Genomic DNA, 16,903 nt, shown 5'->3' with positions numbered 1-16,903 from the left:
CAGATTCCCAAGGAGCACCTAGTATGACAACCTGAGGACACCAGGAGAGAAACAGGATGGGGGGAGGAAAGAAAAAGAGCTGGTGAGAGGCCACACCTTCAGCAAAGTCCTCCAGCATCTCAGTCTCCGAATCAAATGCCAGTGAGGTACATGGCGCTTTTACTGCATCTCCACACCAGGATTGCTATCAAGCCACTGTTACTGCATAGTGTTACTGTTTCACTCCAAACAGCAGCAGGGAATGTGAACGTTTCCAAGCAAGGACAACCCTCATCAGGAAGGGCTCACATAAAACAAACTAAAATGGGGAAAAATAAGAACTAGAGGACACAACCACCCCCCAAAATACACAAAACCCAACAAATACACACACACAAAGGAAGGAAGGAAGGAACAAACGAACGAACGAACGAACGAACAAACTACAATATTTCCACAACTCCATACTGAAACCAAAGATAATGAGACAGATGAAATGCCAGAAAAGGAGCTCAGGGTCCTATTTTTAAAAAGATCAAGGACTACATAGGGGACTCATGTAAGTAGATGAAAAAAATCAAGATCTGAATAAGAAAGTAAGGTATATTAAAAAAAAGTGCCATTAATTCAAACATGAGGAAAAATCAGCAAGGAAACAGATTCTGAAAAAGACCCAAGTTAAAAATGCTGGGAATAAGAGTCCACCAGGCAAACAGAAAACATGGCAGGAAGCGTCATCAACAAAGACAGAAGAAGAAATGTCATCGGTGCAGAGGGACAGGCTTAAGGCAATGACACACTCAGATATCCACAAAGAAAAACATGTGAGCATGGACAAAACCCCAAGGACTCTGAGGACAGTCAAGAAGCCATGCCCGAGGAGAAGGACTAAGATAAATCTGAAGGAACAAGTCACAAGTGATTTGAAGGTCACTCATTCCACAAAACCATTCCAAGACTTTCCCAAACAGAGAGGAGGAAATGGGCCCCAAACACAAGGGGCATTAGACTCCAAACAGACACCTCCAGAGAATGCCCAGCCATCTCACAGTTGATGTGTTGAAAACACAAAGCAGCCGGGCGGTGGTGGCGCACGCCTTTAATCCCAGCACTCGGGAGGCAGAGCCAGGCGGATCTCTGTGAGTTCGAGGCCAGCCTGGTCTCCAAAGCGAGTTCCAGGAAAGGCGCAAAGCTACACAGAGAAACCCTGTATCAGAAAAAAAAAAAAAAAAAAAAAAAAGTAAACAAATACCAATCAAGAGTGCGTCAGATAGCAAAGCCAGCTTTTAGAAACGGATGGAGAGACAAGGACATTTCAAGACAGTACAAACTGAAGCAACCTGTGACAACCAAGCTACCACCGTGTATAAAATGCACGCGATACACAGAAGACAAAGACAGTCTTCATCACAAGAGCCCAGGAAAGTATCAGTCTCATGCGAGGAAGAGATGATCAAAGGGATGGAGAAATGAGCCAGTCATGATCAACAAGGAAACCAGCAAGCCCCTAGGACTAACAAGATGGAACAGTGATCCAACAAAACCATCAACAAAACCGTCAGAAGCAGCAAATCCCTCTTGATATCATCATCAGATGGAAACCTTAATTTATGCAGAGGAGATCTGACATGGTTAAAAACAGATGGAGGCAGGTCGGACAGCTTGGCGGATAAAGGCACTCGGCGGCCTGTGTTTGACTGATCCCTGGAAATCACACAGAGGTAGGAGGAGAGGACGAATGTCACACAAGGTTATCCACTGACCTCCACATGCACAGCATGGCATGTGCGCTCACACACAAATAATAAATAAAAGTTTATAAAACAAGATTCAATTATCTTGGTCTTAGCTAGAAGAATAAGACAAGAAAAATAAAAGAACTCAAAGTATCCCTACCTATGCTTCAAAGTGCCTGGGCACGAGAAGATTTCTTAGACCTGATAAATACTTTCAGGAATGTAACAAGATTAAAAAAAAATCAGTAGTATTTCTACTACCAGCAACAAATTTGCTAAGCAAATCATCTTAATGAAAATCTCCTTCACAATGGCTTCAAAAACATAAAATACCCAGGAATAAACCTCACCGAGGTGAAAGGTCTCTATAATGAAAACTTGAAAACACTGAAGAATGAAATTGAAGAGGACCAGGCAATTGGACAGACCTCCCATGCTCATGAATGGACAGAATAAACAGTGTAAATGAGTAATATAAAAAATGATGTACCTATTCAATGCAATTGCCATCAAAATTCCAGGGACATTCACAGAACTAAAAAACGATCTTTCAAATTCACAAGGAAGGACAAGGGGTCCCGACACCATGGAAATCCTAAACAGAAGAAGCAATGTTGGATGTGTCACAATGCCTCATCTCAAATCATACTACAGTAACAAAAACTATGCGACTTCACAAAAGACGCATGGCCAGCCAGCAGTGGGTACAATGGAGGTCCCGGAAAGCAGCCCACACAGCTGTAGGCATCTCGCTTTTGAGAACGCTGCCTTTCAGAAACACACTGGGAATGAGAGCTGCCTTGACAAGTGCTGCTGTCTTGGGAAATGGAGTGGCCTCCACACCTTGCCCTTTTATGCAGAGGACAATCTGATTCAAACTGGATCAAAGACACTAACGTAGACCCGAAACTTTGAAACAGGAGGGAAACACATGTAGAACACTTCAAGATCCAGGTACAGGCAAGGTATCTCTGAAAAAGATTATTAGCACAGAAAATAACATCAAGAATTGGCAAGGAGTTTCATGAAATAAAAGGTTTCTGCACAGCCAAGGAAACAGGTAGCAGAATGAGGGGGTAGATTTTCTCCCACAGGAAACTTCTGCTACCTACATCAGACAGTGGATTAAAATAAAAATGAAATACAACCCCCACAAATGAATCAATAAATGGGACCCCTATAACTCCCACAAATCATCCAATCAATAAATGGGGCCCCAGTGAACTAAATGAAGGTGTTCAAAGCAGGAATACAAATGGTCAACAAGTATTTTAACAAGTCTTCAGCATCCTTCATCACCAGGGAAACGCAAATTAAAACTGCTTGAGAGCGCCTTGCTCCCCAGTCACATCGGCCACCATTAGAAAAACCCAATGATAATAAATGCTAAAGGGGGGGCTGGAGAGATGGCTCAGCGGTTAAGAGCACTGGCTGTTCTTCCGGAGGTCCTGAGTTCAATTCCCAGCAACCACATGGTGGCTCACAACCATCTGTAATGAGATCTGGCGCCCTCTTCTGGCCTGCAGGCATACATGCAGGCAGAACATTGTATACATAATAAATAAATCCTTAAAAAAATAATAAAAAATAAAAAAATAAAATAAAAAATAAATGCTAAAGGGGGACAGACTCTTGTCTGCTGCCAGTGAGAACGCAAACTGGCACAGCCACTCTGGACAGGTCCCTCAAAAGACCTGAAAGCAGAACTACTAGAAAAGCCAGCCACACCACCCCTGTATGAACACAAGGACTCTGAGTCAACATCCACAGATGTATTTGCATGTTCTCTTTTACTGCTGCCCTATTCACAGTGACAAACTACAAAACCAACCTACACACCCATCAACAGATGAAGGAGAGGGAAAGTGTGATGGAGCTAAACTCAGCCATAAAGAAAAATGAAATCACAACATTTGCAAGAAAACAGACAGAACTGGACATCATCATGTTATCAAAATAGGCAAGACACAAATACCTTACGTTTCTCTCATACATGAAATCTAGATTTAAATTTATATACATGTATATGTATATGTACATGTACAGCTCAAGAATCTAGAGAGGGACCAGGAGACGGGGAAGAGAACTCATGGAAGGGGCAGGAGGGAAGGAGGGAACAGAATGCACGTGGCATGAAAGCAAAGCGACATTCGGGAAACGGGGACGGACCCACAGGAGAGGGCGTGGAAGAGGGGCAAACAAGGGCACAGCAAACAGTGGTAGAAGTGTGAAAATGCCGTAACAGTACCCTGTTCTGTGTAACCTAAAACGAGTAAGAAATACTTCAAAAAAGTACAGAGAAAAAGCAGCAGGCCTTCTGGGATTGCTGCATTTCATCAGACATGCCTGGTGATACTGCCTTCCTTAAGTATTGTAACTCCTAAACAGAAACACTCGAAGGAATTCTTCTGCAGTAATAACCAAAACCACTTCCTCAGAAGTGTAAAACTATGAAGATCATTCAGAAGTGTAGATGAAAAGGTATTTCATCCCATTCACCAAAGAAAACCAATGAAAAGCATACTGACAGAGTCCTCACCTCCCACCTCTCGGCCAGAAACACCCCGTGAGCTTGGCACAGTCTCACCAAGCCACAAAGGAAGCAGGGATTCTCAGACCCGGGTAACAGGAATAGAGATTGTACCTACCCACTGCAATATGAGGCCAAGTCACATCTACATTTGTCCTGTGAGTTAGCTTCACTTCTGGGAATCCAGTCCCAGGGTACACTGGCTAACTATTAGTCATAATAGCAAAAGGCTGGATGGAGAATTCTTACTTCCGTCAACAGGCGAAGGCCCACGTACATGATGAGGTCTGGACAGTTCTAGCAAACCGCTGTGACGTGAGGGGAAAAGGAACAGTATAAGCAAAATGCTGACTTCGAGAAAGAAAGTAAAAATGATGGTTTTTTTTTTTTTTTCAAGAAAAAATAACTCAAAAGTAGTATCAGTGATCCCCTAAAGGAGGAGGAAGGGACCCTCAGGGTCCCAGGCTCAGAAGCCGATTTCACTGTGCACACCTCCTTTACAGCTTTTATTGTGGAGCCATGAAATATTTATCATTACTAGATAACAAAATCAGTTGAAAAACAAAAGGACAAAGGCAGAATATACCTCAGAAAGATGACTAATCTCTGATTGGAGACAGGGTATCACTGTGTAGCCCTGGCTAGTCTACAATTCACTAAAAGGATTAGCTGGCTCTGCCTCCTAAGAGCTGGAATTAAAGACATGCACCACCACACCTGGCTTGGGTACTCTAATCTACCATGTCTGCCATTGGGGCTTCCCTAAATGCCACTGGAGTACAATGGCTTCCAACTCTGAGTTTTTAAATGTACATACCTAGTTTTTTCAACTACTCCACAATGTACCTTTGTTGTTGTTTTTGCTCTTTTGGGGGACCCAGTACCCAGCTCCCAAATAAATCACACATAGAGGCTTATTCTTAATTGTGAATGCACGGCCTTAACTTGGCTTGTTTCTTGTCAACTTTTCTTAAATTATCCTGCCTGTCTTTTGCCTCTAGGCTTTTCCTGTTCTCTTACTTCTGTAAATCTTACTCATGGCTTACTGTATAGCTGAGTGACTGGCCCCTGACAAGCTCCTCCTTCTCTGGCTACTTCCTCTCTCCTCCCAGATTATCTCCTTCTAAATATTCTCTCTGCCTGCCAGCCCCACCAATCCTTTCTCCTGCCTTGCTATTGGCCATTCAGTTCTTTATTAGTCCATCAGGTGTTTTAGACAGGCACAGTAACACACCTTCACAGAGTTAAACAAATGCAACATAAACAAAAGTAACACAGCGTAAAATAATATTCCCCAACACACCTTAAATTCTTAAAAAGAAAAATCAAGCATATATATAAATGTGTAACTTGTACCAAAGAGACTCAGGTAAAAAATTTCCTTCCAGTTACCTACTTTCAGTTACTGACTGAATGTACATGTTCCCTTCTACAATAATCCAGGTCAAAGTTGGCAGGCAATCTGACAGAACTGTCTCGTGCAAACAAACTCCCCCTAGCCTCTTTGGAACCTTCCCTACTGTAGTATTAATGACAAAGCAGGAGCCTGTGTGTAGGCTACAGCAGAAAGGAGAAAGGAGACTCAATAAAAGATAAAGAATGCACAGCTCTCAATTACCACATAATTCATCTTTCCGACTTGTTTGGCTGGTTTTATACTTGCTTGGGAATTTTATTGTTTCTTTCCTCAGACAAGGTTTTACTTAGGTTCTCCACCTAAGCTGCCCTCAAACTTAGGTCTGCGGGCCTCTTGCCCTCAGATGCCTGACTTCTGGGACTGATTACAGGTATGTGCTACCAAGCCCAACTTCAGATTCATTTTAATAACTGTGAGTAGTGTAGAGACGCCCATAAAGCAGAAGCTTTACATAACAATGCTCTTTTAATGCCCGCTGTGCGGCCAGCACCTGCTCAGAGGACTCCCGATGCCCAGTCTGCTCAGAAACTGGATCAAGAACATGCTGGCCGTAGCAGAGCACACCTTTAGTCCCAGCACTCCAGAAGCAGATGGTCTCTGAGTTCAAGGCCCAGCTGGTCCACACGGCTAGTTCAGTTCTGCCATGCCTACACAGTGAAACCCTGGATTTCAAAACAACTTTAGACTCTGGTAGTAATAATTAGGATCCTCCATACTTAGGGGAAGAAAATGCTTCCCTCAACATCATGAAAATGAAACTGTTTCCATTGATGACATAGTTTCATCTGTGTCACTGGATTTCAAGCTTCAGCAAACACAGGAACCATCTAGGAAGGTTGTCATTAATAAAATCCAAACTAGTGAGTGCCGCTCTGAGTGTCTGTCACCTGTTTCTGATTCAGTCAGTCACAGATGGAGACAGAGAACCGATTCCTAAAAAGGAACTCTGGGACAGCATTGTTCTCTTGACCAAAAGGAATACCCCAGCTTCTTATACGTTATTAACTCCACATAATGACATATTCAGAGTTGAACCAGCACTGCACAGACACTTAAAGCTGTTCCTTAACTGCTGAAGTACAGCCAAGACTATTCCACCAAACCTCTGTTGATGCCACTTAACTAAAGTTAGTATTCACTTAAAAACCAAGATGCAATATGAAAACAGGAGTTCCTGCCAGTCACAGGATTGTACATCTAATACAATTAGCTTTGTGATGTCTTTACTTTCAAGGCAGTGTGCCTTCACTGTATGCAATGCTGCTCGCCTGGGGTGCTCGTTCCTCCAATGGAGTCCCTCCCACTCTCCAAAGCTCTCGCTTTCCTCAAAAAGTCTCCTCTGCCAGGCATTTGTTTTGGGCATCTCTTAGTGTCCTCTATCACCTGGAGGACCACAGTCTGGCAGAGTACTTCCCCTTCGGTTGCCAGGGTGGAGCTTGACCCAGCAGACAATCTCCCTGGCTGACAGAGCCAGGTACTGCTCCTTGTCTCTCTTGTCTCTCCTTGTCTCTGTAGGTCATGTTGAGTCATAAGTAGTCCAACATGAAAGCCGACACTGATGACTATTCACAGCCATGTACTGTGTGCCTCTAACACAGGACATGCCAACACTTGGGTGCTGCTCTCTAGCAGGCAAGAGCATTAGAAAAGAGTCCAGTAGCCAAGTGGTGGTAGCGCACACTTTTAATCCCAGCACTCGAGAGGCAGAGGCAGGCGGATCTCTGTGAGTTCGAGGCCAGCCTGGGCTACCAAGTGAGTTCCAGGAAAGGCGCAAAGCTACACAGAGAAACCCTGTCTCAAAAAAACAAAAACAGAAAAGAAAAGAAAGAAGAAAAGAGTCCAGACCTGGTCCTGACAATGCCTAGCTCTGCGCCCTTACTCAAGTCCCTAAGGAAATCTGACCATCACTCTGCCCTGCTGTAGCCCTGGCATTGTCGTGCTATGGACTTTGTCTCGATTGTTTGGAAAGCAAGCTGACTGACTGCTCAGATTCCATTTAGAAAACAGGAACATGGTATAGCTGTAAGTTTCTCTGGTCCCACCCAGCCCTGCGGTCCTGTGTTCTTCGGTCCTGCCTGGTCCCAAGGTCCTGCAGCTGCTTATAAAATAATCACTCAGAGGCTTAATGTTCATTGCAAATTATATGGCCTATGGCTTAGTCTTCTTACTAGCTAGCTCTTATAACTTAACTCAACCCATAACTATTAATCTACGTATCACCACGTATTTCATGGCTTTACGTCCCATTACATGCTGTGCCTTGGACAGCGGTTTGGCGTCTCCCCCCACTCTTCTTTCTCCTTTCACTCTCTCCCTTGGATTTTCCCACTTGGCTCCATCCTGCCCTACAATAGGCCAATGCAGCTTTATTTTTCAACCAATCAGAGCAACACATATTCACAGTGTACAGAAAGACATCCCCCAGCAACTTGGAACAGAGCACTTCATGCTCGGTTTTCACCAGTGAAGGGATCACACTGCTCATGTGCTGCTACATGCTAACACAATCCTTGCACATGAAAAGTGCTCAGTCATAACCATGACTGCTATCATTATCACCACAAAGGTAACAAAATAAAAGCTCTCCCCTTATTTACTGACGATTTCCTACAATATAGCATGTCTTAGGGAAATTGGCCAAATCGCCCACAACCGCCTTCTAAGGCAGACTACCAGCAGTAGTTCTTTGCTGAACCTCGATGTTGTGTGAGCCTATTGCCTTAGGTACACGAGAAAAGAAGAGGCAGTCTCCTCCCCACCAAAAGAAACAATCTTTAGACCTAGAAGTGAGGGTGCTTGGCACGCCCAACTGAAGAGATTGTAGATTGAGTAATTGCTCACCAATCCAACTAGATTCTACTTCTTAAGGAGACTGAATGGGAACCACAGACATGATCAATGAGTAAAGATCACCAAAAGCTGATGCCAGTTAAAGGAAGAGACGCTGTCGTAATAAAGTGACCACAGGGCTAGGGATGTGGCTCAGTGGGTAAGAGAACTGGTGACCTGTAGAGACACAGGTTTGGTTCGCAGCACCCACATGACAGCTCACAACCACACGCATCTTTAACTCCAGTTCCAGAGGATCCAGTGCCCTTTCCTGTCCTCCCCGGGCACTGCGCTGTACAAAGGACTCTTACATACATGCAAACATTCATACACATAAAATAAGAATAAACAAATCTTCCAGGCAAACAAATGCAACCATCTTTAGTACTGGATGTGAAAGGAGATTTTTTTTGTTGTTGTTTTTAATATTATTATTATAGGGCTGGAGAAATGGTTCCATGGTTAAGAGCAAACCCTGCTTTTCCAGAAAACGGGAATTCAGTTCCCAGAATGCAGCTCACAACCACTTGCAACCCCAGCTCCAGGGAGTTCCAAACCCTAGGCCTCACCTGCACACACGCACCTCCCCCACAGGCAGATGTAACCAAGGATTAATAGAATCAATAAATCTTCAAGGGACCAGAAAAGGATCAGAGAGCAGCAGACAGGACCTCTGAGGGGAATTCCAGTTGTATAAAGTTGCCAATGACTCACCAGAGCACAGAAAGGGCAAGTGAGTGTGTCTCACTGCTCCAATGAGAGGGAGAGGGGGAGGGGGAGGGAGGAAGAAAAGGAGAGGGAGAGAAGGAAGGGAGGGGAGGGGGAGGGGGAGGGGGAGGGGGAGGGGGAGAGGGAGGGGGAGAGGGAGGGGGAGAGGGAGGGGGAGAGGGAGAGGGAGAGGGAGAGGGAGAGAGAGAGAGAGAGGCAGCCATCAATCTCCACTTGAATTAGGGCAGCTCTACTTCTGTGGTTTATAGATGCTGAGTTCACTGAACATGGCTTACACTGCTTCAGGGAAAGGCATGGAGTATGGAGGATTAGGGACTCGGTAGCACCTTAAAACTGTCCCCTAGTCAAAGGCGGTTTTTATTACTGTTGTTGTGACCATTATCACGGTATGGAGTGTTTTTATGAATGTGCAACACCTGCGTGCCTGGTGCCTACAGAGGCCAGAGGAGGGTGTCAGATCCCCTGGAACTGGAGTTACAGGACCGTTGTGCACCACCATGTGGGTGCTGGGAATCAAACCCAGGTCCTCTGCAAGAGCAGTGAGTGCTCTTAACCACTGAGCTGGCTCTCCAGTGGAGACTGTACCTTTACAATTATAGACGAGGACTATGTTGAGCCTTCCCTCTCTCTCCTAAGACCCTTTATAATAAACTTCATCACCTGAGGGGTGTCTCTAGGGCAGAAAACCAGAACAGATGGAACAAAATGTTTTCACCATTTTGCATTCCATTAAAACTCTATGGAAAAAGTTAACTTCCATGAGTATATTTATACAAAATCTGCCCTGATAGACTTTAATAAGCATGAATATCTATTGACTCCTGATATATATACGGATCCCCCAACATAATTACTGACCCACAGTTGCTTCTAATCATTGCTAGTTTCACGCCCATCACCCAATTTAGAAACTAAAAAAGACAGGAAATACAAATATAACTCTATAGTCTTTTGTATTCTCCCGTGTTGATATCCCCTGAAGTTTTTGTAACAATTTTGTAACAATTTGACAAAGCCTGCATGAGAAAAAAAATCCATCCTCCTCACATCTAAACTTCCTCTTTTCCTTTCTCAGAAACATGCCACTAATTATTGTATCTCACATGTTCAACTGCTTCCTCCCAGTGGGCCGCCTCACATCTGTATTTCAAGGATTGATCATCTTTAAAAGAGACATAAGCTAAGAAAAACAAAAACACTGATTGCTTCAACCATGTTGTCCCTGAAACTACACCACTGAGCCCCCATCTTTTCCTCTACACCTCATGAGTCCCTGAAAGCCCACACCAAGCTACAGCAGTTGTCGCTGTTAACTCAACAGCCTCCCTACTCCGCTCTCCCACCCTCAGACCCCTTCCTCAGATCTGTTCTTCAGAAGGAGCCTGCACGAGCCTCTCAGTGCACAAGCCTGTTCACACCGTGCCTAGAGATTTGATTGATATGAGCTGCGGAAACTTTAGGCATCTGAAAATTTTAAAATAATTGGAACTAAAAACTTACTTATGGGCTAGAAGTGACAAAGATAAGGGAATCTTCAGCATTTACACAAATGACAGCTAAGGAATGGAGACTTCGGATTGCCATATTACCATTCTTTAATCACATGCACCATAACTACAGTGAGCAAAGGCTGTTATGCTTGACAAAAGTTCTAAGAATCCCAAATTGAATCATTTTACAGGCTGAAGGATGGAGAGGAAAGGTAGGGGCAGTTGATCAATCAATAATAATGGTAAAAAACAAAACAAAACAAAAAAACTGTCGCACATTCCTTAACAGATATTGAAAGTCTGTCTAAAGTCCCAGACAGATTACCATGAACCCAAACCAAACAGAAGCCACCAGTACTTACTGCTTCTGATAGGCTGTCTGCCTCTCTCACAACTTTCCTGTTCTTTGTGACCCTGCTCTTCATATCTATAGCCAATGTAGACTCGATGTGAACAATCTGGTAGAGTGCTTGCCTGGTATGCATAATGCCTTGGGGGTTCTACCCTCCACACACACACACACACACACACACACACACACACACACACACACACAATCAATGGGGGGGGGTAGATGACAGAACTTTTCTTCTCTAACTTTTCACTATAAAATGCCTTTGGCTTACACATAAGCCACGGACATATTTCCAGCTGTAAGCCTGGCCTCATACCTGGCTGCTGGCACGGCAGGAACTTGTCCTGGGACCCGCCCTTTGCTAGCCAGCCTCTTTTATTTCAGACATCTCTGCTCTGGAGTCCGGGTTTAACACAGCACTGCTTTCATTGAGACCTGTGCTGTACTGTGGGGTGATCATTAGCCACATGCAGCTCTTGAGAAGTAACTGGTCCAACTGAGCGGTGCCGAAGGGATAACAAACCAGATTCTCCCCTGCAGAGACAGCACTTGTTACAGCGGTTTCCTGTGACAGATCCAGTCAAAGTTCTGTTGCCCCTGAGTTAACTTAGAAAAATTAGTGTCTGACTAAATTTCCCTGTCTGTATACGAAGAGGTGAACTATGAGACCACAGAGGTCATGGGTCCAAGACTTTGCATTTAGTGGCAGGTGCTGCAGAGTAATCAATTCCTCAATTCCTCACTGTCATTTCTAGGAGATACCTCAGAATATATTGCTCCTGCAATGGAAAATGTGTTGTTTCCTTCTTAAAATAAATATTGTATTTCCCAGATGAATGGTGGATACTCTGATATCAGGGATCTCACTCATCTTTTTATCTCTAGCAACTATACAGGTATCTGGCTAGCCTTGGGCACTCCATACAAGTTTGCACAGTCCCTTACTCTTGTTCCACTTGGGTAGTAACGACCTTGAGGAAAGAAGCAGAAAATATGGGCATTTTTACCCCAATGCAGTTGCAGTGTGCACCCATAGCTCTACGTAACTAGGAAGACTGAAGCCCGGAGGCTTCATCTCGTGTTAGATGGTTAATTAAAAACTGAGCATATATATACTTTGCTTGTCATTGCCAGAATGTGCCACCGAGTCCCATGCAAGTCATGTTAACTGTGACTGAAACAACAGAGACTGGCGAAGGGATTTCCAACGATGATGCACTGGCCAATGGGAGCAGATGTCACTGAGGTAAAGGAGTTTTGTCACTCAAAAAAAAAAAAAAAAAAAAAAAAAAAGACAGGGTTTGCTTATGCAGCTCTGGCTGTCCTGGAACTCTCTCTGTAGACCAGGCTGGCCTCTGCTTCGTGAGTGCTAGGATTAAAGGTGTTGAGCCACCATATCCAGCAGCCACCATGCCAAATTTGACAGCCTATTTTGCAGCACCGAATGTAAACGACCTGAACTTCCATCAAAACAGACAGTGCTGTCTAGAGCCAGGCCAAACGAGCACTTGGGGTCTCAGCTACTCGGGAGCCTGAGTGGCCCCGGAGTTCGGGCCAATTTGACCAGCACAGCACAACCCCATCATAAAAAGAAATAAAAGGAGAGGGGTGGAATAGAAAGGATGTCTAAACCTACATCAAAAGCAAACCAATTACTTCTTATGGAAATAAGTAGCCCAGTAACTGTTTATACAGCATCAAATGTCTGTCAGTTGCAGTGAAGCCTTCAGAAGTATTTTAAAGGTGTTTGTTTATTTATATGTATGTTTGTTTGGTTGAGTTTTGGGGGTTTTTGTTTTGGTTTGGTTTGGTTTGGTTTTTAGGGTTTCTCTGTATAGCCCTGGCTGTCCTGGAACTCTGTAGACCAGGCTAGCCTCGAACTCACAGAGATCCACCTGCCTCTGCCTCTCGAGTGCTGAGATTAAAGGCATGCGCTACCACAGTCCAGCTCTTTGTATATTTGTATGTGCACCATGTGCAGACTTGTACATGCCCTCACGGGTCAGAAGAGAGTGTCAGATCTCCTGGAACCAGAGTTACTGACAGTTGTGAGTCACCATGTGGATGCTGGGAATCCAAGCCAGGTCCTCTGCAAGAGCAACAAGTGTTCTAAACCACTGAGCATCTTTCCAGCTCCATCATTTGAGGCAGGTATTTACCCTGCAGCCTAAGCTAGCTATCCTGGAACTCCCAGTGGCATTCTGTCTCAGCCTCCCAAGCACTGGGATTACAGGCATGATCCACACATGGCCTAAACACTTTACAAAGTAATTTTAAATATACAGTGAGCACCTCTATAATATAAACAGTTAACTCACAATGAATCAAAGCCCTAGTGCACACATTCAAACTATAAAATACAAGAGAATGTAGACATATCCTTCATTACACTGGGTTAAGCAATAATTTCTTATCTCTGACAGCAAAGTATGAAAAACAAAGAAAAAAATGAAAGATCACTGGACTTCACCAAAATTCTTAAAATTCATGTTGCAAATGCCATCAAATTTGAAAAAAAGAAAAGAGAAAAGAAAGGAAGGAAAGAAGGAAAGAAGGAAGGAAGGAAGGAAGAGAAGAAGGAAGGAAAGAAAGAAGGACGGAAGGAAGAAGGAAGGAAGGAAGGAAGGAAGGAAGGAAGGAAGGAAGGAAGGAAATATATAGAACTGGGGGAAATGTTGCCAATCATTGATGTGATCTATGCCTGTGTGTCTAGAATATATAAAGAACTCACACAGTTCCACAATTAAAAGAACACAGGCATGGGATCTTAACGGACATTCTTCAAGAAGGTAAATAAACAGCAATAGACAAGGACCTGAGAAAATGCCTAGCACCATCAGGCATCAGGGAAATACAAGCAAAGGTTATGATCACTGCACAACTTCTAGACATAAAAAGACAAGCATTGCCAAGGATACAGAAAAAACTAGAATCCTCCTTCTCTGCTACAGATAATAATGATGCAACCATTTCAAAAAAATAATTTGGTAGTTACTCTGTGACCTAGAATACTTACTCCTAGATACATACCAAACAGCATGAAGGCATGTATATAATGTGGAGAAATATATTCACAATCCACAGCAGCATTATTCACAAAAATATTGTATTTATGAATAGACAAGCAGCAAAACTACATAATCCAGTATTGTTTGGCAGTGAGTAGAAATGATACGTGCCTTGGGCGGGGGAGATAATTCCGTCTGGCTGCACATTCACAGAGACCTGAGGGTGTGTTTGACCCTAAGCTGACCCGGTGGGCACACCTGTGCTGTGGGATGGTCTGTATGTCAAATGTGTTGCTGATTGGTCAATAAATAAATCACTGATTGGCCAGTGGCCAGGCAGGAAGTGTAGGCGGGACTAACAGAGAGGAGAATTGAGAACAGGAAGCTGGGTGAGGGAGACACTGCCAGCCGCCACCATGACAAGCCGCATGTGAAGATGCTGGTAAGCCACGAGCCATGTGGCAAGGTATAGATTAATAGAATATGGATTAATTTAAGCTGTAAGAACAGTTAGCAAGAAGCCTGCCACGGCCATACAGTTTGTAACCAACATAAGTCTCTGTGTTTACTTGGTTGGGTCTGAGTGGCTGTGGGACTGGCGGGTGAGAGAGATTTGCCCTGACCGTGGGCCAGGCAGGAAAACTCTAGCTACACACCTGCAATCCCTGTGCTGTGGACGTGAACACAGAAGACCCCTGGGGCTTGCCGGAGAGCCAGCCTAGGCAAACTGGTCAGTCTCAGGCTATCAAGGCCTGGTCTCAAAAAACAAGGTGAATGGCTCCCAAGATAAAATATCTAAGGTTGTTCTCTGACTTCCACAAACACATGCACACACTTGTATGCATACTTACACACATGTACTTGTACACCTTGTACACATTTGTGTTCTTGTACATACCACACGCACACCAAAGAAAAGTAGAAAAGTCTTGATCCATACCACAACATGGATAAACCTTCAATACATCATGCTAAGAAAAAGAAACCAGTCACAAAAGAGTTCATATTTCATTATTCCAACCATATGAAATGTCCAGAGAGTGTACCAGTGGTCACCTAGACCTGGCAGGCTTGGGAGAAATACAGTGACTGGTACAGGACATAGGTTTCTTTTTGGAGTGATGAAAATTTTTGTAACATACATAAGTGACCCCTATACAACTGCAAGTATGTTAAAACAGTCAGGTTTGCCTTTTAGATGCCTTAGAAATTACATTTCAAGGTTGGTTTGATGGGATTTTCTTTTGGGGTTTGTTTTTTGGGGTACAGAGAGAGACAGAGAATAGGAGCTAATATCAGAGATGATATTTCGTGGAAGAAATATAGCCAGCCAGTCAGCTACAGATCTTCATAATGTGAACCACTCAGTGCCCCATTAAAGAAATAGATGTGCTCATTAGAAAACTAGTGAAGGGAGGGAAGGATGGGGTTGGCAACAAGGGATGACATCGGCCCCCAATTTGAACACTTAATTAGTACAGGCTTCAGCATTCTACTGCATAAAATCACCAAAGTTCTTCTAAATTCTGAGAAACTGGGTAGCAAATAGAGTTAGGTGTCCCCAGATTCATGCTGAAGCACACAGACAAGAAAAAGGCTGGTCACAGAACAGCAAAACACTGGGTCACATGTCTGTTCCTGTGACACCTTTCACTGTGAGAGTCACTGAACTCTTCAGTAAGGAGAGAGAACAGCAGAGCCTTCCCATGCAAGCACCCTTTGTGGTATTCAACTGTTAAAGAGTTTTCTTTCCCACAAAGAAATGTGTTTTCTCATGCATAATGGCTCCCTGTCAAAATTAACTGTGTTCTGTCACTGTCTTTTCATCTACTAAATACTGTAGAATACTGTGCTTACTTCCTACCTTCATACCTGCGGAATCACTGGAATGCTTTCTAGACTATTTTTATAGATCAATGGGACCTGTAATATGCAGCCTCTTACACTGGGCCCCTTTCACTTAGCATAATGTGTTTAAGGACCCAATAAATGTGGCAAGCAGAGATATGTGAAGGGGTTTTACAAGTTCTTAATAGCTTCCTCATATTCTATTCAATCAACTTTTTAACTGTAATTTTTCCTCTTGGGTGTAAGTATATGATTCATGTAACGGTTTCATATAAATTAACTGATAGTTAAGCTCCAAGTCCAGTACAGAGAACCCCAGCACCGCCCACCTTGACCATTCCCTACCACAATGTATCCATGGGGGTAATGGCGAAACCAGGATTTACCTCCTGCTGGTCTCCCATGACTTCGGGGGTAATCATAACTTTAAAAATCTATTCATCAAATGTAACGGAAAGAGCACAAGACGTTCTTTTCAAAAACCTGTAACATTAAACAGCCAAGATCATGACTCCTGTCAGTAAAGCCTCCATCACGAGGTAAATTGTCACAAAGGTAAAAGAGCTGGCCTTCCTTACTCTCAGCCACGCTGTGACACATAATAGCTTCTAAAATCCCTAAAGCTTTGGAAGGCAACCAATAATTTACATGTTTGGTTTTCACTGCCATTTCTGTTACTACCAAGAAGTTTAAAAGTTAATAAATATTAGAGTGTGCCTAGAAAAGAAGCAGTTTGCGGTTAGGCAAGAAATAATCACATGTTGCAACCAAAGATAATCTTGCACTCTTATTTTCTTCATCTGATACCTTAAGACACTCCATCTTTATGTTAAAAGGAACTATAGCAACTCTAGGAATGTAACTAACACACACATTCCGAGGGTAGAAATTCAAGTAGCGTGTCTAAGATCAAGTAGTGTGTCTAAGGTACCTAAGCAACTTGGTTCTTACCAAGGACCAAGAAGACAAATGTCTTCAAAGT

The 16,903-nt window shown here is 43.5% G+C and overlaps 1 protein-coding gene across 3 annotated transcripts in view; it reads right to left on the bottom strand.

The window, feature by feature from the left end:
- The window catches only part of Scamp1 (secretory carrier membrane protein 1), a 95,261-nt gene that overhangs the window by 64,632 nt on the left and 13,726 nt on the right, over positions 1 to 16,903 (bottom strand). Inside the window, exon 1 of one of the 3 annotated variants that reach the window (XM_059276357.1) lies at positions 2,206 to 2,231. The exons of the other annotated variants lie outside the window; for them this stretch is intronic. The gene's annotated coding sequence lies outside the window, so the exon portion shown is untranslated. Of the gene's footprint in view, positions 1 to 2,205; positions 2,232 to 16,903 lie in introns of those variants that run through there. 3 annotated transcript variants of the gene reach the window in all.

The sequence above is a fragment of the Peromyscus eremicus genome, chromosome 11, assembly GCF_949786415.1.
Source record: "Peromyscus eremicus chromosome 11, PerEre_H2_v1, whole genome shotgun sequence".
Taxonomy (NCBI): Eukaryota; Metazoa; Chordata; class Mammalia; order Rodentia; family Cricetidae; genus Peromyscus; species Peromyscus eremicus.
Note: the sequence above shows the minus strand (reverse complement) of the source record. Positions and strands in the feature narration are given on the sequence as shown.